This window comes from Sinohyriopsis cumingii, chromosome 8 (genome assembly GCF_028554795.1).
Source record: "Sinohyriopsis cumingii isolate HCF-2022 chromosome 8, ASM2855479v2, whole genome shotgun sequence".
Taxonomy (NCBI): domain Eukaryota; kingdom Metazoa; phylum Mollusca; class Bivalvia; order Unionida; family Unionidae; genus Sinohyriopsis; species Sinohyriopsis cumingii.
In genome coordinates, this window is record NC_142968.1 from 15,468,497 (window position 1) to 15,494,092 (window position 25,596).

Sequence of the window (25,596 nt, forward strand, 5' to 3'; positions counted from 1 at the left end):
AGAATCCCACATCTCGGTGATAAACCCTTCTGCTTTCTCCAATGGTACGTCGGACTTGAAATCTTTAAACTTCACTGTGTAGGTGTAAGCCGTGGTTCTAAATTTTCTAGAGGAGCGCTTTTCCGTCTCTGGAATGGAATAGTACTTTTCAGGGTTGACTAAGAGTGGTGAACTTTGTTTAGAGGGTTCGGATTCTGGTTCACTCATGTCCTCTTCAAAATCACTGGCATGAATTTGTGCCAAGACTTCAGCTCTGGTACTAGGCGATAGATCACGTTTCTGCCTCTTACTTTCTTCTTCTTCTTCTTTCTTCTCGAATGAATAGGATCGTTTCATCTTGAGTGCAAAACGTCAAATGACTCAAGTTTAAACACCATAGACTAATTTATAGTCATGGCAAACCAGCGTATATAAAAAGGGTGTGTGTCTTGTCCTTTCACTATTCATTTCACTCTCAAACCGAGCACAACGATGGAAGAGACTACCCAGATGGAACGTTTCATCAGAGCTTTGCGAGGGGTCATTAGAAAATTCTCTTCAGACCAGCCGACGGACTACTCTCCTTCCTTTCGAGATAAAAGTCAAGATACTTGCTATATCTGTCAGAAGAAAGGGCATTGGTCTTCAGAGTGTCCAGACCGTCAAAAAAGAACAAAAACAGGGGCTAGAAAAGACAAAAGTCAAGATACCTGTTATTATTGTAAAGAAAAAGGACATTGGTCTCCAGATTGCCCAAAAAAGAAACAAGAGGAATCGGAAGAAAAGAGGGATTCTTCAGAAGAAGAGAGAGATTCTTCAGAGGAAGAAAGCAGCCAGGTGAAGAAAAGAAGAAGGGAAGAAAGTGAGGAGGAAGTGGAGGAAAAGACTGTGACGGTGAAGAAATTGAAAAAAAAGAGAGAGTAAAAAAAGAAACAGAAGAAGTGAATGTAATTTATAAAGTGTTCTGTTGTGAATTGTGAATTGGATTGTAGCTATGGAGAAAAGAATACATTAATTATATAAGAAGCTACACTCACGCACTCATACACAGACATGTATAAGAAGCTACACTCACGCACTCATACACAGACATGTACTATAAGGGTAAAATGTTTTTTTTTTTGTTGATTTTTGAGTTATTGGCAAATTGAAAGGCTATCTCTTTTCGAGAGAAATGGGTGGCCCTGAAAAGGGCCTTTTTTGGTGTAGGGGTGAGTTTAAGCAATCAACTTTAACTGTCTTAAGCCTTTGCCACGGCCGAGGCCTACTTCTGATGATGATGATTGGGTTGAAATCACTAAGGGTGGTACGATAGGCTTAGTCACAGGGTTGGCGTGTTTAGCTCGGGAAGGTCGTATTCTCTTCGGTCGTGATAAAGAAGTCTGATACATTTGTTTCAGACTTCTTAACTCCGCTAAAATGTCCAACAGTACCGTAGCCGTTTGATTTTCACCCTCTTGTTTCTTTGCTGCTACTTCTTCTTGTTGTTGTTTTTTTCTTACCTCTTCTTGTTGCTGTTGCTGTTGCTGTAGGAGAAAAGCTTGTTCCGCTTCCTTTTGTCGTTGCATAAATTTCTCCAATTCTTCTTTCTGTCTCTGTCTAAAATTCTCCACTTGCGGTAATGAAGAACGAGACGAAGGTTCCGGAACAAATTCTTGCGAGGTAAGAAAATCCACAAAATCCCAATTCACCTCTTCTGAAAGTAAGTCCGGGTTCCCTTGGGCGGTCTCCACTGCTGGTGCACCCCAATGGATCGTTTTCTGAGTTTCCGTCATGTTGAATCACTGTCGCATAGACTGACAGCACACAGGCGCTAGCGAATCTATATAGACCACATGACGTCACAGACTGCTCTCTTCGGATTGGATGCGGACTGACTGAATTTTGTAACGCGTGTTCGGATTGGTGAATGAACTCAATCCGTTTCAATCCTTCCTCTACCTATAAATAAGCGCAGTTCACCGCATTGATTCACCTGTTCTCGTCGCCTCACGATGTGGACCACAGATGAATCATCCAGCCTTGTGTCTTCAATGATGTTTAGGACGGACATGCTCATGTATGTCCGGTCCAAGTGGACTGTTGTTGATAGGACAGATACTAGTCTATGGATGAGAAGAGTTTACATAGAAAGACAAGGATGCCTCAAGAGGGTACTTGTGTATAGACCTGCAGTTAGAAGGAGTTTAAGAAGAAGAAGATGTGACAGATGCCGTCTATGTTAATATTAATATTAACATAAATCCAAAGGCCCTTTTCAGGGCCACCCACGTTTCTCGAAAAGAGACAGCCTTTCGATTGCCTACCCCTTTATAAAAATTTAAAAAAAAAAAAAAATCCCATGTTCAATTCCCCTTGTCCCTAAAGTAGTTTTTTTTTCTAACATGTTCAATTCCCCTTTGTCCCTAGACAAACCCAAACTCTATTCCCATGTTCAATTCCCCTTGTCCCTAGACAGCCCCAAACTCTATTCCCCATGTTCAATTGCCTTTGTCCCTAGAATCGATATTTTTTTTTTTCCATTGTTCGAATGCCTTTGTCGCTAATCTCAATATTTCCTTTATCCAATGTTAAATTCCATTGTCGCTAATCTTACCCAGGGTTTTTTGCCCATGTTAAATTTCCATTGTCGCTAATCTTACCCAGGGTGGTTAATGTTAAATTTCCATTGTCGCTAATCTTACCCAGGGGGTGTTTTTAATGCTAATTCCCATTGTCGCTAATCTCACCCCTTATACTACTCATATATTGGTGGATATTTGTTCCCTTGATATGAATATTTGTAGAGATAGTGTTATCAATAATTTTTTATTACATTTACATCTAAAAATGAAACATGTATACTAGATGCAGTATAAGTAAATTGAATCGTCGGGTAAAAATGATTTAGGCGATCAATAAATTTTTTCAGTTCTTCAGTTGAATGCTTCCAGATCATAAATATGTAATCTAAAAATATGAACCAAAGAAATGGATTAAACTTTTCGTTTTGAAGAAAATCCTTTTCTAATTTACCTTTGAAAGGGAAGAGTATGAAGGAGCCATATTAATACCCATTGCCGTACCCATTATTTGTATGTAATTCGTATTAATAGATTGAAAATAATTATTTTCCAAGATACGTTTTATTATTTTACAAATATCTTCACTAGATAGTGTGCTATTATTAGGATTATTATCAAGAAAATATTTACACGCTTCAATACCATCTGCATGCGGAATGTTGGTATATAGTGATGTTACATCTAATGATACCAGGATTAAAATTATCAGACAGCTGTGGAATAGACTTCAACTTTTTAATGAAAGTAGTTGTATCATTAATGTATGAAGGAAGTGATTTTATTAAAGTTGTAAAACACTATCAATAAATTTAGATAGGTTTTCAGTATATGAATTACAACCTGATATAATGGGTCTTCCTGGAAAATTTAAAGGTCAATTATGGTCAGGATTTTTATGAATTTTGGGTAATATGTAGAATTGAGGTGTACGTATGTTAAGAGGGAAAGTATCAAATTCCTCATAGACGAAATTATTAGTTTTAGCATTCTCATTAATGCATGTTGATTTTTTATTTAATTTCTATTGACGGGTCTTCGATAATATGCTTGTAGTATTTTTCATCATTTAATTGACGTTCAGCTTCTTTAACATAATCATCTTGATTCATAATAATAATAGTGTTTGACTTATGATCCTTTTTAATCACTATACTGTCATTCATTAGATTATATAAAGACTTAATTTCGTCCAAAGAAATATTAATGTGATATTGCTTTTTATGATTACCAGTTAATATCTCTTTTGTGATCGCGTATATATAAAAATCTAAATATGAATCACGTAAAAGATGATTTAATTCTGTTATAAAAAGGTTATCTGGGTGACAAGTTTTGTGGTGACTTCTCCAACCAACTGGGGCGACTTCACCAACCACTCTGGGGCGACTTCTCCAGATACGTTAGGGCGAGTTCTCCCAGGGCGAGTTCTCTGCATAACACCCCTCCCCCCACAAAAAATAAACATCGACTGTAAAAGAATGTGGCCATTTTGAACTGACCTTAAGCCCGTTGCTCTTAATATGTCATAGCTGATTTCTTTATTTCTCCTTTCATTACGAAGTTAAACGAAGGGCATACAAAATTAAATGTACAGGTATTTGATTGATTTGATGAAATATTGTCGACTGCACACCTCACAAGTTCCGGAGTTAAAACCTTTTATTAAGCGTCGAGTGCGTCGAGTGTCGAAATTATTTGACTCGAATCGAAAAAAAGAAACAAACAACATATTCGGATACTCTTTTTGTCCCGTAATATACCTCATACTCCGCATGGACGGCTAATTATTTGGCATATTTTTGTATTTATGACTGTAGTTTGCTGTAGTCACCGAAGTCATCCGCATTACTCTGGAAATGCCAAAACTTGGGTAGATTTTTGTGTAGTCACCGAACTGCTATTTTACATTAAATGGGCTAACCAGCTTGATGATGGTAAGAAAATGCAGTTATGGTGGTAAGGAAACGTTTATTTTAGCGTCGAAACATGTTTTAGTTGTCACTGTTTTCTATACTGATTACACGATTGAAATCACGATGAACTTCCCTGTTCAACAAGGAAAAATGAGTTGTACTTTCACTTTTGAATGTGTATCATCAGATAAGAGATTGCCTCATTATTGTACGAAAGGGTCATAATTATGATATATTTTTTTTTGTTTAAGATATATACTTTCTTGCAATGCAAGATAAATAACCAAAATCGTTATGCTTTTCTGGAAGTTTGTAATTTAAGGTGATAGGTCAAAGTCCATGGAAACCCCACTGGCATATCACTATCAGCTTTACATGGGGACGCTTGCCCAAATTCGACACAAGAGGTAGGTAATTGATAATATTATGGCGCCATGTGCATAATTTACAACTTACAATTTATAAAAAATATAGTTTTTATTCATTGGTTCAGTCTTTATATACGCTCAAATGTGCTATATCTCATATTCTTTGTAAACTAGAGGTATACTTGTATTAGGACTACTACTTCGTGGATGGGGTACTAATAGGAGTCTATCAATGGAGCAGCAGGGTGTGATTCACACCATTCACGTTTTTTGCCTACTATAAAAGAATGTGAACACATTCCTTACATATACTGAAAAAAAACTAAATGTTCTCCATATTGGTGTATTTAAAATATTTGGACTGCAAGTGAAACAAAAATTATGGATGTAAATGGTGCTCCTTCAAAATTTAACAGGCTAGGAATAATATTGTTTATATAGGTTCAGCTAGTATTAAAATTGCCTTCCTGTACGAAAACTTCCGCCCTGACTTTAACCAGATTCCAGGTGGAATTTTAAAGCGGATTTCACTTAAAGACTAGATTCCACTTATTACAAATTTTAGGTGGGTTCAGGGCAGATTCAGGATGGAATACAGCTTGAAATATGCAAATTAGTCCGTCGATTACTAGGCGGAATTTGTTTATTCTGCCTACAAGGCGGAATTAGTTTATTCCGCCTACTAGGTGGAATTTGTTTATTCCGTCTACTAGGCGGAATCTGTTTATTCCGCTTATTTAGCCTAGATTCCCCTTATTATCACTCTTAGGTAGATTCAGGGTGGAATATAGCTCGAAGTATGCAAATTACTGTTACTAGGCGGAATCTTTACTTCTGCCTAATTAGATGGAAATACCTGCAGAAACCCCATCCAATAAAGAAAATGTCAAGGCGAATTTCAGACGGGTTTTTTAAAGCAATTTCTGCCTAAACCATAAAAATATACTTCAGATTTCTATTAAACTGCCTAATGATTTTTAGGCATTATTGGGAATCAATGATAAATATTCACAGTAATTTTTAAAATGGATCATAAATTTTATTTTGACAGACATTATTAAATAAGATTTAGGTTTTCCTTGTCCTGAGGGGCAATGCCATTTTCTTTCTTGCATACAAAATCTAATCCAACATGGCATCACTTAAGTATTTTTCATTTCACTCTAAAGTTTGGTGAGATTTCACAAATATTTTGACCAAAACTTTCACTGAAATTATGTTGAGGTCTCACTCAAATTTCTTTGAAATATTTGTGAAGTTTCACAAAAAAATTGACTAAAACTTTTGTAAGATTTCAATAAAATTTTGATCATTATGTAGTATTTTACTGAAGTTGTTTAGTGTTTCAGACATTTCAGCAGGTTTCAAAGAAATAATGGATATGAATTAAACAGGACTTTATTAACCAAGGTGATATTTAAGTGTGCATAAAAACAATTATACTGATGTTGTAATTATATGACATCCAAGGCAAGAGAAATGGGAGTTAATAATAATAAAAATAATAATAATAATAATAATAACTTTATTTAGAGAAGGTAATTCAATTAGTTACAGAACTAATCTACCTTGAGGCCTTCTATCTGTGATGTACAACATATACAGCATGATATGAAGTATCTGACACTAAATAATTAAGTGGTTTTAAAAATCAAAGTATCTAGCCTGGAAGATATGCACAGGCATCTGTGAACACATAAACATATATAAAATATTAATCTGCATTCGAGCCTGCCTTATGTCACTTGTACTGTAGACTGGATTTTTGATTGTACAAACCATGATGCTGTTGTGGTCTCATGAATTAGTCCTTGTTCCATAAGCAGCCATGACAAACGTTTATCATGATATAATTACTCTTATTTTACACTGAATTCCAACACACCAAGAATATTTTGATAATATACACAATAATGCCTCACGAGAGTGAAAGTAGATTCTACTTTTCAGCCAAGAAAATTCTGCAAAGATATGACTATCTTTGATAGCCATGGATATTTGGCAAAAATTCCCACCAGTGATCTACACATTGTCCCTCCTTAAATTCTGAAGTCAATCAGTTTGGAGTTGTATAACTTCGAAATAATCCTGATTCAATTCCTTGTCCTATTTAGCACATTAGCCGCGACTGTAAAGCTCTTTATGGCACAAAAAGCAAAATGCTTGTCCTGGCATTCAGTTTTCATACAGACTGACCAATTATGTTCCCATATCATTTGTGTTCATGGTATTCTCATTGCCGCACATTTTTCAAATGGTTATTCAATCTCTCGTCCTGCTAGAAAATTCGAATCGGCATGTTTAGCAAACATGCGCTTTCCCATCAGTTTCTGTTATGTGACGATTCATTGGGCAATTACAAAATTTTCACCAATCAGAAAGCTTTATACAAAATCCTCTGTTAAACAATAAACGGAACAAATACTTATTTGAAAGCTCATTGTGGAATGGGACCGGATAGAGCATTATTTAAAAAAAAGTTTCGGAGATGATATTAAAAAATGGGTCCATATCAAGGAAATTCAGGTCAGGAGAAAAGCAAAACTATGTTTTAAAACAGAAAACAAGATGAAAAATTTTTTGATGGCAGTTAAATCCAATTGAAGTTAAACAAATATACAACAACAACAACACATTTTAAAAGAAATTTAACAAGGAAAGCTGTGGGAAGAAGTTATAAAGTGTGCCCAAAATAAACAATAAAATTACAGCTATCAGAAACAAGAAATATAAATGATGCTGAAAATCATTCAAATTGTACAAGAAACAATAAATGTTATTATATCTTATTGATATTTTTATTGAACTGTCAGTGATATTACAATCACAAAATATCACTATATTTTCAGTCATTTAACTTTACAGACACACAAAAGCCAAGTCCTAATTATGCCTTATTTAACTGATGTAATGACTAAGTTCTTCATTCTGCCTAGATGTTGGTTAGAAAATAAACTAAGTCCAGATTCCTCCTTTCATATAATAGATGTCAGTGACTAAGTTCCTAATTCCACCTAGATGGTGGGTGGAAAATCAACCAAGTCCAAAATTATGCCTAAAGATGTATTTATAGCAGGAATTTGACAAAAGTCCATCTTATAGTTAGATGGATTCTAGATGGATTCATCTTTGACTTCTCAAATTTTCCATGTCTGCCTTTGTATTAACCAGATTTTTAACATTTTAGGCAGATTCCGCCTGGAGTCAGCTTAAGTTCCAGGTGGAATCCGCCTAATTATTTCGTACGGATTATCATGACCAAAATATTTGGGCAGCATGAAGTGGAGGCTGGCTTGTTTGAAGGACTTTTTACTGTGGTACATCACGTATATATATGGTGCATGCATAGTATATGCATACTTACATTGTTGTCATTTTATTTAATGTGACCCATTTTTTATGCTTGGAAATTACAACCTGTGTATTTTAATGATGCTTTGACCGATATTGACTTTACAGCCGTATAATTTATAGATTGAGGCAATAGAGGTTTGGAAAATGTAGGGGCTGATTACTTCAGCAGAGTATTATTTGCAGATCTTCCTTTTACCGTGGAGTTCTGGTCATGTAAATAATGATTTTCACTTTATATTTTTGCTCAGATTTCTGAAAGTGTTTCCACTCTGTTTTCAAGGGGGTGGTATTATCATTGAATTGTCTTACTTAATGTCAATGCATTAAATGTCAATGAAAGCTACTCAGAATTCATTACCATGTACAACATTATCCGAGTTATATGAGTGAAAGTCAATATGACATACATCCTGGATGAACCAGACATTATTCATATTTGTGTACAAATCCTATATTTCAATACTCTTGGTGATAGAATCATACATTGTTCATATTCGTGTACAAATCCTATACTTGATTACCCTTGGTGATATTTGTATACAAATCCTATACTTGAATACCCTTGGTGATATTTGTATACAAATCCTATACTTCAGTGCCCTTGGTGATAGAATCATACAATGTTCATATTTGTGTATAAATTCTATATATTGAATATCCATGGTGATAGATCCATATATCAGTCATATTTAATTATTAGTTTCTTAAGTTTATTCTTGTTTTGCTAACTCAGTGAAGTCGTATGTTTTGATTAGTTCAAATTAGGAATGATATAATTATCATATTTCTGTCATTGAACTCGATGTGCATCATTATGTTACATCCAATTTGGACTTATGTACACGAGTATGGCATCAGATCTTTATGTACATGAGTATGGTGTCAGATTCATTAGTTGTTCAATTACATTAGAAATAATCCTCTCATTTGTGAAATTACTTTCAGTGTTTTTGCTAAATCCGATCCCAACCCATATTTCTGTTACAGTGTTACATTGTTACACTGAATGTAAGGCTCTCCATAACAAATTTACTGTGTGCCGCAGTGATCAGCCTTTATTACACCACTGTTGCACCTTATCAGCCAATAATATTGCAACTATGCAAAAAATCTGTGTGAACTGGGCTGAGCTAACAGGTCACTGGTGTCACACGTGTTCATAGTTGAAGTAAGGTTGGATTGTTTTGAGATTTATTATATTTGACATTTATGATATTTTGAGGAAAAGGGACTAAATTACAACTTTATTGGATGAACTTTTGATTAGGTATTGGTGATTGTTTGATTGCCCTTGAAATTATCAGCAATTAGATGAAACTGGAATATATGGCTGCTTGCAAAGTTATCAGAGGTAAGTAGACAAACTTTAATTGTATGTTATTGATGATTGATTTACTTCAATCAACAAAACGTAAAAAAAAATGAGTGTTTTATTTAATGGATCATTGAGGAAGAATTTACCAGGTATTGTGCTTAGTGATTTATTTCGAACTTTGTAATTACTCAAGATTGAATAGTAAGAAATGGGTGTAACTTGCTAAATCACAACGTTTCAACGAAGAAATAATGTTTCTTTTCTGTCTCAGTCTCAGAAATGAGGATCGTCTTGATCCTTAGACTCCAAAGAAACAGAGGGTTATTAACAGTTCTAAAGAGAAGGAGAATACATCTCCTTAAGTTGCAAGCAAATTTCAGTAGGAGTGGAAAGTGAATTCTGTGAGTTAAGCTGTTGTGAAAGATGGAATACAGTGATGATATGTGATGGGTGTATTAGTACATTAGAAAACAAAACCTGTTTGCCACTGAGGACAGGTCTAATCTTCCCCACCAAAAAGTATAAAATAATCTTTTTTTTCTATTTATATACCAAATACACACACATTCATACCTAATTAGTAAGAGAAACACTTATACAAAATTCAGTAACGGTCATGTCTGTCTTATTTTCTGCTTGTCTGTTTCTTACAAGAAACTTTTTTTTTCAATATGAGATGAGAAATTTTAAACATCACTTTGCTCTATGAAAAATAAAATATCTCAGCTATGAACTCATGGGGTCAAGGGTCAAACGACTCATCAGAGTTGAAATCTATTGCTGGGATTATGTGCTCATGTCTGTCAGTATGTGTGTGCATGAGTAATGTTGCTCAACTCCTGCTACATAGTTCAATTTAGAAATATTATTCTTTGGGACATGATTGAGTGAAGTCCATGGATGTGTAGATTTTTAAATTTTTGACAAAGCATATGGGGGTGAGTTATATTCTGACATCTGAAACTTGGTGTATGTGATAACAAAGCTGCTCTTGTGTCAATGTTTTAGATGGGTGTCAGAATTGGACACCTGGATCAGTCAATAGGGACATAGAGTTATCACCCCTGAACCCTGAATCAAAACTTATTAAAGTATTTGGCCAGCCTCAACCTCTAAAACTATTTAACTATAAATGCATGTATTGGGTGTGATAAAACAAATTAAGATTTGAAATGTCTTGCGGCAGAGATTTTTGATGTACATGTATATGTGTGTGTGTGTGTGTCTGTGTAAGAAAATTGGGAGAATGCATAATGTTTGTAAAAACTGATTTTTCATACACTGAGAAAAAACAGGATACATGACCAGGGCTGAGCAAATTTTTGTTTTGACCACTAGTCCAGGACAAGTGGTTTCAGAAAATTCACTAGTCCCACCTTTCTCTTCACTAGTCCCACCTTACTCGTCACTAGTCCCACCTTATTTTTCACTGGTCCCAAAATGGTAATCACTTGCCAAGATTTGATGAGACGTATGTGCTTAATCCATAGAAAGAAAAAAAAAACGATATACAACATAATTATTTCTTGAAAGAATTTAATTTTTCAAAAACATTGGTTGTTATATATTTGGCTTCTTCAGGTTCATGTGTATATGTTTTAGCTGATGGATTTGAAAATATGTCCATGTATATGTCTGCCACTTGCACCAGCACTAAGCCAGCAGTTGATTGCTGTGTCTGGGTTAAAGAACTCAAGCTCTGGTCCATTTTCAGAAATGTTCATTAGCATTTGTAAACTCTTTTGGTTTAAGGAATTCCTTAAAGAAGTCTTCATTAAGTTCATTGAACTAAATCCTCGTTCACACTCTGAAATAGCTACCGCACACTCAGTATCCGTCTTACGTTTTATCCCTCCATTTTGAAACGAATTTACCTTCGCCGAATCGCCGTTAATACATTACTTGCGAAAATAATTTAGCAAACTCATTTTATCTACAGAGTAACTATCAGCTTGCTTGACAAGTACTTCTAAAGTGATCATAAGATCAATTTTCTCTTTTAAATACGAAACGAAACAGCTCATTAATTAGCGTAATTGTTTCGCTTCAAACACAATATCGCACGTGGAAGAATCATTACTGTCATTTATTCAGTTCATAAAGGAAACCAACACTGATGTCGGTAAAGTACCTTTCATTAATTTAATTACACTGACTCGCTGGATTAAAATCATAGTGAGCCGCTCGTTATGATCTCGATTGAGTTAGTCCTACCTGTAAGACCCGACACTGATATTTATGTTGTGGGTGTCAGGGTCTTACAGCCTAACTAATGGAACTGTGTAGTGTGTTTTGATGTCGACTAACATCGTTACGAAAGTAAATTTTTCAGGAATATTTCACACAACTGACAACTAAAATAATGACGCTTTTCTACAAAGTAAAGTTATAATGATTTAGTCAGACTTTACTAACTATGATGCCTTTTCTCTAATAAATTCAAATTCTCACAAAAGAAATGGACCCATTTTCAAGTTTCTTTGGCCTACTTTTCAGTTGGCTGGAAAGGGATGAAAGCCGAGAATGCCGAAATCGGATAAAGTTGAAACATTATTTTTTAACGAAACGAATAAAAAATATATTATGTCTATTGGAACTATAAGCAATGGTTCGTTTCGTTCAAGAAACAAATCCCAAACATCAACCTACTTGAACTTACTTTGGCATACCTCAACTACCGTCGCATTGCAACAAATTCAAATGTATGTCAATGGAACGTGAAAATGCACCCTTTTGCTAGTGTCATATTTTCATTCCACCAGGATAAAGACAGCACAGTAAGTATATTAATTACACATAAATTAGTGGAAAAATGTCGATATAGGAGATGTATCTGAAACTTTGATTACTCATTCCGATGTCAACGACATCGGAACACACTATAAAAGGCTGTTATTTGGATAGTAAGACATAGCACCTCAACAAAATCAAAATGTGCTATGTCTTACATGTAGGACTAAGATTGAGTAAACTCATTGCAACAAAACCGCTTACAACACTGCTAATTGATCATACTGGCTTTCTTTTGTTTGAGGTGGCGCTCACCAGATAATATGTACTTTTGTTACAGTGACGTATGTAAGGTGAAGTAGTTTGCATTTAAAACAGGCACAATGGAGAGAATGTTTGCATGCCTCTATGCTATATTAATGTAACGTGGATGATATTTCTTTGGATATTGTACTTTTGGCAATTGTACATGATGTAAGCACACTGCTAACTAAAATGACTGCTCCCTTGTGTTAAAAAATCAGTCTGAATTAGTCTAAAGTACACTATCCATAGCAGCTATTAAAATAGGGAAAATGAATTTTGCCAGACTAGACAATACCAGCTTCTGAAAGTGCAATGAATGAATTACCAAATACATAAAATATAAAAAAAGTTATTGGATCTTTTTTATACAATTTACCTCTGAAGTTCAGGAAGTGAAAATGACCAAGTAGAGCTAGCACTTTTTTTGAAAGGTGCACATCTGAAATAAGGCCAAGCTGTATACTCTATAACCCATAGTACACCCATCAATCATACACCAAAATAAAGGGAATTAAAGGTTCTTTGCATTATACCTAAGATATACAAGGTCTTTTTTAAATAACCAGTATAACCAGTGAGGAAAACCAGGGAAATTCTGTTTCTTTAAAATCCTAACCCTATGGAAAATACGAAACTGTAATGCCACCTGATGTGTTTTGATTTGCCAATAATTTGGTCACTTAGCCCAATATGCAGTCAAGCGGTAAAAGGATGTAAATGTATACACGAAGAGGGGTAGAATCAATTATTCAGTACACCCAGAGGGCATAATTGGCCAAATAAAGGCAGATATAGTGATTAAAGCACGAAAATAAGGACTAGCCGACTTTTTTAAAAAGCACTTGTCCCGGACTAGCGACTTGGAAAATTTTACTTGTCCGACTTCAGAAATGACTAGTCCGGGACGTCGGGCTATGGGATTTGCTCAGCCCTGCATGACTGTTCTCTTGAGTTTAAAAGTTAAGAAGGGAGCTTAATATGGATCTTCTCTCTATTTTATCAGGAAATGATCTTCATCAAGATCTTGGTCTTTGGATCAAATTTTATTCTTGGGAATTGGCCCTTGGGGCAGAGATTGGGGCTGTGGGTGGTATGAGAAACTGGGGGCATATGTAATGTTTGTAAAAATCAATTTTTCTTACATTAAATAAGAAAACAGGATACAGGACTACGTGTTCTTGAGATTAAAATTTAAGAAGGAAGTTTAATGCAAATTTTGCCTCTTAGATCTATTTTATCGTCAAAGAAGAGGAAGATATTTACAAGTTTCACCATATCAGGGGGAAATCTAAAATGTTTGATTCTATCAACAACCGTCAAATCTGCACTAACAGCTGCCTTTAAGTAGATGGTGACATTTATAAAACAGGCACATTTTTAAGAATTGGCCTCATTTGTAAGACTGAAACAATTTTATAAAAGAGACACATTTTTAAAGACCTATTATAGGTAATGAATTTCTCATTTAACAATCACCTCTGTAGTGCAGTCAGTTTTTGCCGGTCCCAGAGGAGGATATCATTTATAGGCTTTTCAGCATTAACATGAAGTGACTGGTTCTTGTTTTGTTTTTCATGTGGATGTGTCCATTTTAATTACCAATATGCCAGTCCATTCTCTACATGCATGTACATGCATTACAGAACAGGAAGTAAAATAGTCAGACTTAACTGTTATATAACATTTATTATTGAGCTGACTTTCTGGAAAAGATTAGGGTTAAGTGTGTGTGATTGGGATATTTTTAACCTAGTTTTAACAATTTGGGGGATTTGTTTAAATGCTTTATGCTGTTTAAAATGTTATTTGTTCTTATATTCTTGATTTTTGTTGTTGCCAAAATCTGTATTATTTGCTCAGTCTAAAATGTAGCATGTTCAGTGTTCTCAGAGAAATATTAAAGTCCAACAATCTGTTTGTCTGTCTGTCTGCTACATCTGTTCTATTGATGCTAACATACATTCATGATACTTTGTAATTAGGTTATGGTGGTGGGGTTAAATATCTGCAAGTGGGTGTTATTCTTGGCTCCAGGCTAGTCCAAGGGTGAATAGGAGAGGGTCAAAGGTCAGATGTGCAAAAATTTAAATGGCTTATTTTCAATCATTTCTGATGAAGCTTTATATGTGGAGTCATAGTAAAAAGACTATTTATGTTGGGCTTTTGTATTATGACCCATGGGTCATTGTCTGGGGCTGGGTGTGAGTAATGGGGGTAGTGGGTAAGGTTGAGAGTTGGAGTGCAGTATGAGGAGCTTTGTACCGTTGAGCCATTGCACTTCCTTTATTTATATATATATATTTTTTAATAAATAAAATATATAAAGTATGTCACTTCTATACTGATATCTTATTTAAAAGAATTTTGGTAGTATTGCGTGTCTAGTACATGTCTTGAAAGACTACACCTTCTGCCAAAGGTAAGAGTCGGTCAAGATATATGGTCTCTCATGACAATTTATTGCGCTAAATCAGCAAATCTAGGCAATTATAATATGGTCTCTCTTTGCAGTGCTCTTTCAAGACAGGTTTTACTTTCCAACCTCAGTGTTAGAATTCTTGCTACAAGAAAAGGAAAAATAATATATAAAAAAAATTCCTAGCGCTTGACTGTCAGATATTGATAAGCAGGAATATGGACACAAACAATAATTTCACAGTCGATGGTAACAGAGTAAGTCCCGTCAAAGGTCTTTTGATACCTTTCTGAGATGGTACTTGAGTGTGTTGTGTTTGTTTCGGTATTTTTCAAGTATCTTTGACAAGTTTGGCATATTGCTATGATGTCTGCAGTGTGGCAGTTTATAGTGATGTCTAGGATTGGGGCATCGTGCCACAGACATGTAACATCATGTACCACCCAGTTACTTTCTCCTGACACCAGGCCGACCAGTCCTAACACTACCCTCTTAATGCTGAGAGCCAAGTGCGGCTACTGTTTACCATTTTTATGTCTCTGGTATGACTTGGCTGGAGATCGAACCCACGACCCCCTGCAACCGAGGCAGATACTCTAACAACTTAGGCTACTGGTGCAGCCCTGATAGAGGATTTCTCCTGTTTAATGGACAACTCATCATGTAGATTTATCTAATAATTGTCAAAACAAACTTCATGCATGTGGAGCTTAATTGCCTGGTGTACTGCCTCATAGGACTGATTTCATTCCTCATAATATAAACAAAAGGTATAGGGTCTCAGGCTAAAATTGTCATGTTTCTATGCTCTATGTATATAGCAGAATTATGCAGAACAGTGTGTTTTAATATCTATATTGTTGTCAATGCATTCAGTGCATTGTGTGGTAAAAGCTGTAAAATTGTGGAAGTATTTGTGAGTGCACATCTTTCACAAAATAGCAGAAATTTGATAACATAATCGCAAATATATCAAGAAATGATACCAAGAAAGTGTCAGAAATATGAAACATGAATGGCTGAAATATGAGATGCTGCCATGTTTTTTTTTTGCCTCAAGTATTTAGTGAAATATGAACTTCATTCATGCTGGTGAAATAAAGTTATTATTGTTTTGAGTTGATGTTAATGGATAATAGATACTGAATTAGAAACTGAACTGGGTTCTGTTTGATTTTAGCTGGATCAGAGTAATTTAGGCAGGATCAGCAAAACATCCCATGGGTTAGTGAAAAAAAATCATAATTTCAAACCCTGCCAATTGTGCTTTCATGCAATTTCCATTTAAACTATTTTATATTCTATACATGTAACCCATGCATTGTTTCGCCTTATGCACATTTGTGCATCAGGGATGCACGCTGGAGAAAATTGATACACATGTTTTGTTGCCATGCATTTTTTTGATGCAAAGGATTCACATAATGCGATGAGGATTTATTTAATATCCAATGCTTTGGATGAGGGATGGCATTGTGTATACTTAGAGCATAGGCATAGACTAGTTCCTTGCTTTGTATGCTTCCTGCATTGCACTCCACTATTCGTGTAGCAGAGTGCAACGCAGGGAGCATATGAAACAGGGAACCAGACTAGCATAGGCAATGTTATGACGGAGTAACTTCCCCATATCTTGTGAACTCTAATGCGATTTCCATCGAGCTCAGCAAGATGTCATCCAGATGTTTAACCTCAATGTTTGTTGCATTAGAAAGTAATCTCCAGACTAAAACGACATGCACTAAAAATCATTAGCAAAGAAAGTGAAAGAAGCAGAACACAAAAGAGCAACTGTCGATCTAACTTTAATGAAAAATGGAGAAAATAATTCCCTTGACTGGAATACGGCACATCCATTAGGATTACCTGTGTGACTTCTGATCGCGTGATTGTGAAGACTTCAAATGTAAATAATTCTTTCGTGACAGAGTTTAAGAAATTTAAAAAATCTGCCCTCGTTCGCCACAAGATGTCTGGAGAATACATTATCACCTAAGACATTCTTTCACAACAAAGAAATCAGTACATTTGCAGAGACAAATGCGTTATTTGGATTACAAAGTCAGGGTGTCTTTGCAGATTTTGTTGGTTTTTAACTTTGCTGCAATAAAAGAAAGTTCTTAAAGTTCAAGTGTAACTTATTAGAAAGAAGATAAATCATTAGCCTCTTTGATTTTTGGATAAATGTGTTATAGGATGAAGTACATTGAAACCGTAGTCCTACAATGTAAGACACATCACCCGATATTTTTGTTCTGGGGGGTGATGGGTCTTACTGCCTAACTAATGGCACTACTGTGTAGCATGTTTTGATGTTGACTAAAAGTGTAACGAAAGTCAAATTTTCAGGAATATCACACACAACTGGCAACCAATAACAATGCTTTTCTACAAAGTAAAGTTATAATGTTTTTTCTCTAATAAATTCAAATACTCACAAAAGAAATGGACCTGTTTTCAAGTTTCATAGGCCTTCATTTCAGTTGGCAGGAAAGCGATGAAAGCCGGGAATGCAGAAATCGGGTTAAGTTGAAATATAATTCTTTAACAAAATGAATAAAAATATATTATGCCTATTGGAGCTGTAAGTAACGTTTCGTTTTGTTCAAGAAACATATCCCCCACATGAACCTACTTAAACATACTTTGGCATACTTCGACTACCATCGCATTGCAACAAATTTAAATGTATGTCAACGGAACATGAAAATGCATCCATTTGTTAGTGTTATATTTTCATTCCACGAGGATAAAGACAGCATACTAAGTATATTAATTACACATAAATTAGTGGAAGAGTGTCAATATAGGCTGCAAAGTGTGGGAGATATTCCCGAAACTTTGACTACTCATTCCGATGTCAACTGACATCGGAACACGTTATACAAGGCCGTTATTTGGGTAGTAAGACATAGCACTAAAACAAAAACATATGCTCTGTCTTATATTGTAGGACTCAATGAAACCGATGATAGTACACATTTTATGACAGGCAGTAAATTAACTGCCATTTGGTTAAAAAGATTTATTTGGCTTTTTCTACTGGCTTATATGTATTGTGTTGGTCTGTAATATTGCTACAAAAGGATGTACGACTTTAAACGAAAAAAAAATGAATTAATAAAATTATTCTTTGAATGGACAGTGCGTTTGTTTGTTAATTGTGCATGTTCATTTATTTGTATGTTTAGAGAGAAGGATAGTATGTTGTACAAGTTGCAATATCCTATTTCAAGCTGAAAATGTATGGGTAAGATGAAAATTTGTCAGTACATTTTTGACCTCCACATTTTTTATTTGACCTCCAGTTCTGACACCAAGTTTTTTTTTTTTTTTACCCTCAATTTTACTCCCCTGGGGTATACACTGAACCCATGGACAGAAAAAGGAAGTTAATAGTCCATTAGTTTTACATTGGTTGTATCATCAGTGATTGGGGTTTAAAAAATTGGGTCAAATTAAGTGACTTGGAACATATATACTTGATATCTGAATTATTTTGGTAATTTGTTTTTATCTGACATAAGTTTCAAATATGTGATGTAAATCCTTTCAGTAGAAATGTGTGGAATTACTTGTGGTGACACAACATCTTTTATGTAGGTAACCTGTATCTTAGAACAGTGGTTACTAGGAACTGATCAGTGAAGAGATCTGTAACTGTTACACTTATAGGCGGTTCTCACTCATTATAATGCCATCTGATGTGATGCTAAATGTGATACAGGTATTAACCCCTCGACCAAAAAAAAACCATTGTATTTGAATTGATTTAAGAAACGTAGACCTCAGTGACAATATGAGTTGAAAGAAAAGTACTTGAAGCAAATTATGATATCTTGATTCCCTTTTTAAAACATTATTTTTGAAAACATTAAATGCACATATACCTTGAAGTGAAAATTTATCTATATTTGCAGCTTTTTTACGGTGAAAAAAAATTAATATCTCCAGTTAGAATTGGTCTTCAGATCAAATTTTATTCATGGGAATTGGCCCTTGGGGCTGAGATTGGGGCTGTGGGTGGTATGAGAAACTGGGGGGCATATGTAGTGTTTGTAAAAATCAATTTTTCTTACATTAAATAAGAAAACAGGATACAGGACTACGTACTCTTGAGATAAAAATTTAAGAAGGAAGCTTAATGCAGATTTTGCCCTTTAGATCGATTTTATCATCAAAGAAGAGGAAGATATTTACAAATTTCACCATATCGGGGGCAATCTAAAATGTTATATCCTATCAATAACACTAGCAACCACCTTATGTACAGTCACTTTTATAAAACCCACCTTATGTACAGTCACTTTTATAAAACCCACCTTATGTACAGTCACTTTTATAAAACCCACCTTATGTACAGTCACTTTTATAAAACCCACCTTATGTACAGTCACTTTTACAAAACCCATTTTATGTACAGTCACTTTTATAAAACCCACCTTATGTACAGTCACTTTTATAAAACCCACCTTTTGTACATAGTCACTTTTATAAAACCCGCCTTATGTACAGTCACTTTTATAAAACCCACCTTTTGTACATAGTCACTTTTATAAAACCCACCTTTTGTACATAGTCACTTTTATAAAACCCACCTTTTGTACATAGTCACTTTTATAAAACCCACCTTATGTACAGTCACTTTTATAAAGCCCACCTTATGTACATAGTCACTTTTATAAAACCCACCTTATGTACATAGTCACTTTTATATAACCCACCTTTTGTACATAGTCACTTTTATAAAACTCACCTTATGTACAGTCACTTTTATAAAACCCACCTTATGTACAGTCACTTTTATAAAACCCACCTTATGTACATAGTCACTTTTATAAAACCCACCTTATGTACATAGTCACTTTTATAAAACCCACCTTATGTACAGTCACTTTTATAAAAACCACCTTATGTACAATTACTTTTATAAAACCCACCTTTTGTACATAGTCACTTTTATAAAACCCACCTTATGTACATAGTCACTTTTATAAAACCCACCTTATGTACATAGTCACTTTTATAAAACCCACCTTATGTACAGTCACTTTTATAAAACCCACCTTATGTACAGTCACTTTTATAAAACCCACCTTATGTACAGTCACTTTTATAAAACCCACCTTATGTACATAGTCACTTTTATAAAACCCACCTTATGTACAGTCACTTCTATAAAACCCACCTTTTGTACATAGTCACTTTTATAAAACCCACCTTATGTACATAGTCACTTTTATAAAACCCACCTTATGTACAGTCACTTTTATAAAACCCACCTTATGTACAGTCACTTTTATAAAACCCACCTTTTGTACATAGTCACTTTTATAAAACCCACCTTATGTACATAGTCACTTTTATAAAACTCACCTTATGTACAGTCACTTTTATAAAACCCACCTTTTGTACATAGTCACTTTTATAAAACCCACCTTTTGTACATAGTCACTTTTATAAAACCCACCTTATGTACATAGTCACTTTTATAAAACCCACCTTATGTACATAGTCACTTTTATGTACATAGTCACTTTTATAAAACCCACCTTATGTACAGTCACTTTTATAAGATGCACCTTTTGTACATAGTCACTTTTATAAAACCCACCTTATGTACATAGTCACTTTTATAAACCCACCTTATGTACAGTCACTTTTATAAAACCCACCTTGTGTACATAGTCACTTTTATAAAACCCACCTTATGTACAGTCACTTTTATAAAACCCACCTTATGTACAGTCACTTTTATAAAACCCACCTTGTGTACATAGTCACTTTTATAAAACCCACCTTATGTACAGTCACTTTTATAAAACCCACCTTACGTACATAGTCACTTTTATAAAACCCACCTTATGTACAGTCACTTTTATAAAACCCACCTTATGTACATAGTCACTTTTATAAAACCCACCTTATGTACATGGTCACTTTTATAAAACCCACCTTATGTACATAGTCACTTTTATAAAACAGGCAAATTTTTAAGGATTGGTCACATTTATAAAAGATGCACATTTTTCAGATGGTCAAATTTACAAGTCCGCCATCTTTTTAAGATCATGACATTTATAAGACAGATAAATCTTTAAAGATCTATTATAGGCAAAACATTTCCTATAAAATCAACCTCATATAACAGTCACCTCTTTACTGCAGTCAGTTTTTCAGTCCTAGAGGAGGCTTTGTTATACAGGCTGTTCAGCATTAAGATGAAGTGACTGGTCCTGGGAGGCTTTGTTATACAGGCTGTTCAGCATTAAGATGAAGTGACTGGTCCTGGGAGGCTTTGTTATACAGGCTGTTCAGCATTAAGATGAAGTGAGTGGTCCTGGGAGGCTTTGTTATATAGGCTGTTCAGAATTAACATCATGTGACTGTCATGGGAGGCTTTGTTATATAGGCTGTTCAGAATTAACATGAAGTGACTTGTCCTGGGAGGCTTTGTTATACAGGCCGTTCAGCATTAACATGATGTGACTGGTCCTGGGAGGCTTTGTTATACAGGCTGTTCAGCATTAACATGATGTGACTGGTCCTGGGAGGCTTTGTTATACAGGCTGTTCAGTATTAAGATGAAGTGAGTGGTCCTGGGAGGCTTTGTTATATAGGCTGTTCAGAATTAACATGATGTGACTGGTCCTGGGAGGCTTTGTTATACAGGCCGTTCAGCATTAACATGATGTGACTGGTCCTGGGAGGCTTTGTTATACAGGCTGTTCAGCATTAACATGGTGTGACTGGTCCTGGGAGGCTTTGTTTTACAGGCTGTTCAGCATTAAGATGAAGTGAGTGGTCCTGGGAGGCTTTGTTATATAGGCTGTTCAGAATTAACATGAAGTGACTGTCATGGGAGGCTTTGTTATACAGGCCGTTTAGCATTAACATGATGTGACTGGTCCTGGGAGGCTTTGTTATACAGGCTGTTCAGCATTAGCATGATGTGACTGGTCCTGGGAGTCTTTGTTATATAGGCTGTTCAGAATTAACATGAAGTGACTCAGGTCCTGGGAGGCTTTGTTATACAGGCTGTTCAGAATTAACATGAAGTGACTTGTCCTGGGAGGCTTTGTTTTATAGGCCGTTCAGCATTAACATGATTTGACTGGTCCTGGGAGGCTTTGTTATGTAGGCTGTTCAGCATTAACATGAACTGACTGGTCCTGGGAGGCTTTGATATATAGGCTGTTCAGCATTAACATGAATTGACTGTTCATGGGAGGCTTTGATATATAGGCTGTTCAGCATTAACATAATGTGACCGGTCCTGGGAGGCTTTGTTATACAGGCTGTTTATCATTAACATGAAGTGACTGGTCCTGCTTTTTTTGTTCTTTCCAACATGTGGATGAATGCTTGGCCTTTCTACACATGCTTGTGCAGGCATTGCAAAACCGGAAGTAAAATAGTCTGATTTAACTGATAAATAATAATAATTACAAGGAGAGCTGATCGCAGCTCTCCTGAATTTTACAAAACACAAGCCCTGATTCTTGTGTTATACTGTTGTTTCATACTTTACAGCATTGGTAATTATGGATTCCAACTGATTACATATACTTTAAATCTGACTGGTAGTTTGTGTATCCCCCCAACACACACATTTTGTGTATTCCCTACACACACATTTTGTGTATTCCCAACATACACATTTTGTGTATTCTCCCTAGCATACACAGTTTGTGTATTACCCCAACATACACATTTTGTTTGGATCCTCCAAGACTTACATTTTATGTATTCCACAACACACAAATTTTGTGTATTATCCCAACACACAAATTTTGTGTATTTACCTGACACATTTTTTTGTATTCCCCCAGCACACACATATGCAGTTGTGAAATTTTTGTCCATGCTCACTATTACTGCAGTTCAGTACATAACATGGTCAGCAGTTCACTAAATAAGATGGTCAGCAAGCATTACATAATGCGGTCAGCAATCATTACATAATGCTGTCAGCATTCACAGACCCAAACTACTGCATTATGTTGAGGGACAGCTGTATGGTTAGGCAGTGAACCATGCAACTACATACTCCTGTATTTTGTTAGCAAAAGTTTTCCTATACAGTTACCAGCAACAAGTAGCATATCTGGCAGTTTTTGGTAAATACGTGCAAAACAAAATCACATCTGGCAGTTCTTGGTAATTACCTGCATCAAAAATACCATATATGGTAGTTTTTGGTGCCTTTCTACTGAATTAGTTGAAGATTGAAGAAATCATTTTAGTTCTTTGGTAAACTGGACAGGTTATTGACTAATCAGGGGAACATCCAGAGGGGATGTGGAATTGGTGTATTCCCCCCTTTCATTGCCCCCCATGAGTGTGAAACAATATCAACATTTCCTAGAATAAGTTTGGTTTAAAATTTCATGTTGAAACTTTTGTCCTGATAGCATTAAAATGCAGTTCCTTCCACAGGCTTTGTCTCCTGGGCCTCCATCAATGGTGCTTTCCCCACAGACCCATTGGCTACTAAACTTGTTTATGTACCCTTTAAATTATATTTCTGGATCTGCTCTTGCTGGGCTTAGATACAGTGTGTGTCCTGTGTATTCTGGTGGGTTGGTCTTTTCAGGCTATTTATTCAGGGCTTGAAATTAGTCCACTAGCCAGAGGCTATTGAATTTCATGATGGACAATTTTAGTAGTTTGATGCCTGGTAAGGATTCAGTTGTTGCCTGTCAGCTAGTGAAGAAGAACAACATGATTGGTAAATTTCATGTTGGACTAGTACTTTTCACAATTTCATTAGTCCAGTGGCTAGTAAATTTCATGCTGGACTAGTACTTTCACAATTTCGGTAGTCCAGTGGCTAGTAAATTTCATGCTTGACCAGTACTTTCACAATTTCAGTACTCCAATGGCTAGTAAATTTGATGCTGGACTAGTACTTTCACAATTTCAGTACTCCAATGGCTAGTAAATTTGATGCTGGACTAGTACTTTCACAATTTCAGTAGTCCAGTGGCTAGTAAATTTGATGCTGGACTAGTACTTTCACAATTTTAGTAGTCCAATGGCTAGTAAATTTGATGCTGCGATAATATTTTTCACATGTTTAATAGTCCAATGGCTGGTATATTTCATGTTGGACTACTACTTTACACAATTGTGTTAGTCCGACGGCTAGTAAATTTCATGTTAGACTTGTGCTTGTCACAATTTCATTAGTCCAGGGGGTACTAAATTCCATGTTGGACTAGTACTTTTCACAATGCACCTGTAATGTTAGGATAGATGAATGTATGCTTTTCAAGTCAGTCCTCAGTGGTCATGTCTTAATCATGTGATATGAATGAAATACAATATGCTCCTTACAATAGCCATATGGTGTTTGTTACTTCAAGGCTGCTCAAAGAATATTATACCCATTGGGTAAATCCAGTTTATATGAATAGAAACTGATGATAGGGTGAGTGGACGATGATGACAGGTTGAGTAGAAAGTTATGATATGTTGAGTGGAATATGATAGCCTTAATGGAAGATGATAATAGGCTTAATGGAAGACGATGATAGGCTTAATGGAAGATGATAATAGGTTGAATGGAAGAAGATGATAGTCTTAATGGAAGATGATAATAGGCTTAATGGAAGATAATAATAGGTTGAATGGAAGATGATGATAGTCTTAATGGAAGATGATAATAGGCTTAATGGAAGATGATAATAGGTTGAATGGAAGATGATGATAGTCTTAATGGAAGATGATAATAGGCTTAATGGAAGATGATAATAGGTTGAATGGAAGATGATGATAGTCTTAATGGAAGATGACAATAGGCTTAATGGAAGATGATGATAGGCTTAACGGAAGATGATGATAGGCTTAATGGAAGATGATAATAGGCTTAATGGAAGATGATGATAGGCTTAATGGAAGATGATGATAGGCTTAATGGAAGATGATAATAGGCTTAATAGAAGATGATAATAGGTAGAATGGAAGATGATGATAGGCTTAATGGAAGATGATGATAGGCTTAATGGAAGATGATAATAGGCTTAATGGAAGATGATAATAGGTTGAATGGAAGATTATGATAAGCTTAATGGAAGATGATAATAGGCTTAATGGAAGATGATAATAGGCTTAATGGAAGATGATAATAGGCTTAATGGAAGATGATGATAGGCTTAATGGAAGATGATAATAGGCTTAATGGAAGATGATAATAGGTTGAATGGAAGATGATGATAGGCTTAATGGAAGATGATAATAGGCTTAATGGAAGATGATAATAAGTTGAATGGAAGATGATCGGCTTAATGGAAGATGATAATAGGCTGAATATAAAATGATGATATGTTGAGTGGAAGATTAGGCCAAACTAAAAAATATGTTTCCAGTTGGCTGACCATCCCTGTTTCTCAGTGCCAACCCAAGCACTTTTTTCCCCCATGGTTAAATTTTTATTTAAAAAAATCACATTAAATATATATAATGTTTAAAAAAAGATCCTGCCTATCCTCATTTTAAAACCAGTGCAATAGGAAACATATTTTGGGGCTGAGGCCTGGTGATAGGTTGAATGGAAAATGATAGGTGGAAAATGATAATAGGTTGAATGGAAAGTGATAATAGGTTGAATGGAAAATAATAATAACCTGATACAGGGTGGGGACAAATT

General features: G+C 35.3%; 1 protein-coding gene across 12 annotated transcripts in view; it reads left to right on the plus strand.

Moving 5' to 3' along the window:
* Positions 1-4,371: 4,371 nt before the first annotated feature.
* Positions 4,372-25,596, plus strand: part of LOC149793030 (uncharacterized) — a 200,174-nt gene continuing 178,949 nt past the window's right edge. For 10 of the 12 annotated variants that reach the window (XR_016422696.1, XR_016422697.1, XM_089966916.1 and 7 more), the window contains exon 1: positions 4,392-4,499. The gene's annotated coding sequence lies outside the window, so the exon portion shown is untranslated. Of the gene's footprint in view, positions 4,500-4,722; positions 4,864-25,596 lie in introns of those variants that run through there. The other 2 variants (XM_089966912.1, XM_089966913.1) reach the window with 2 other exon arrangements.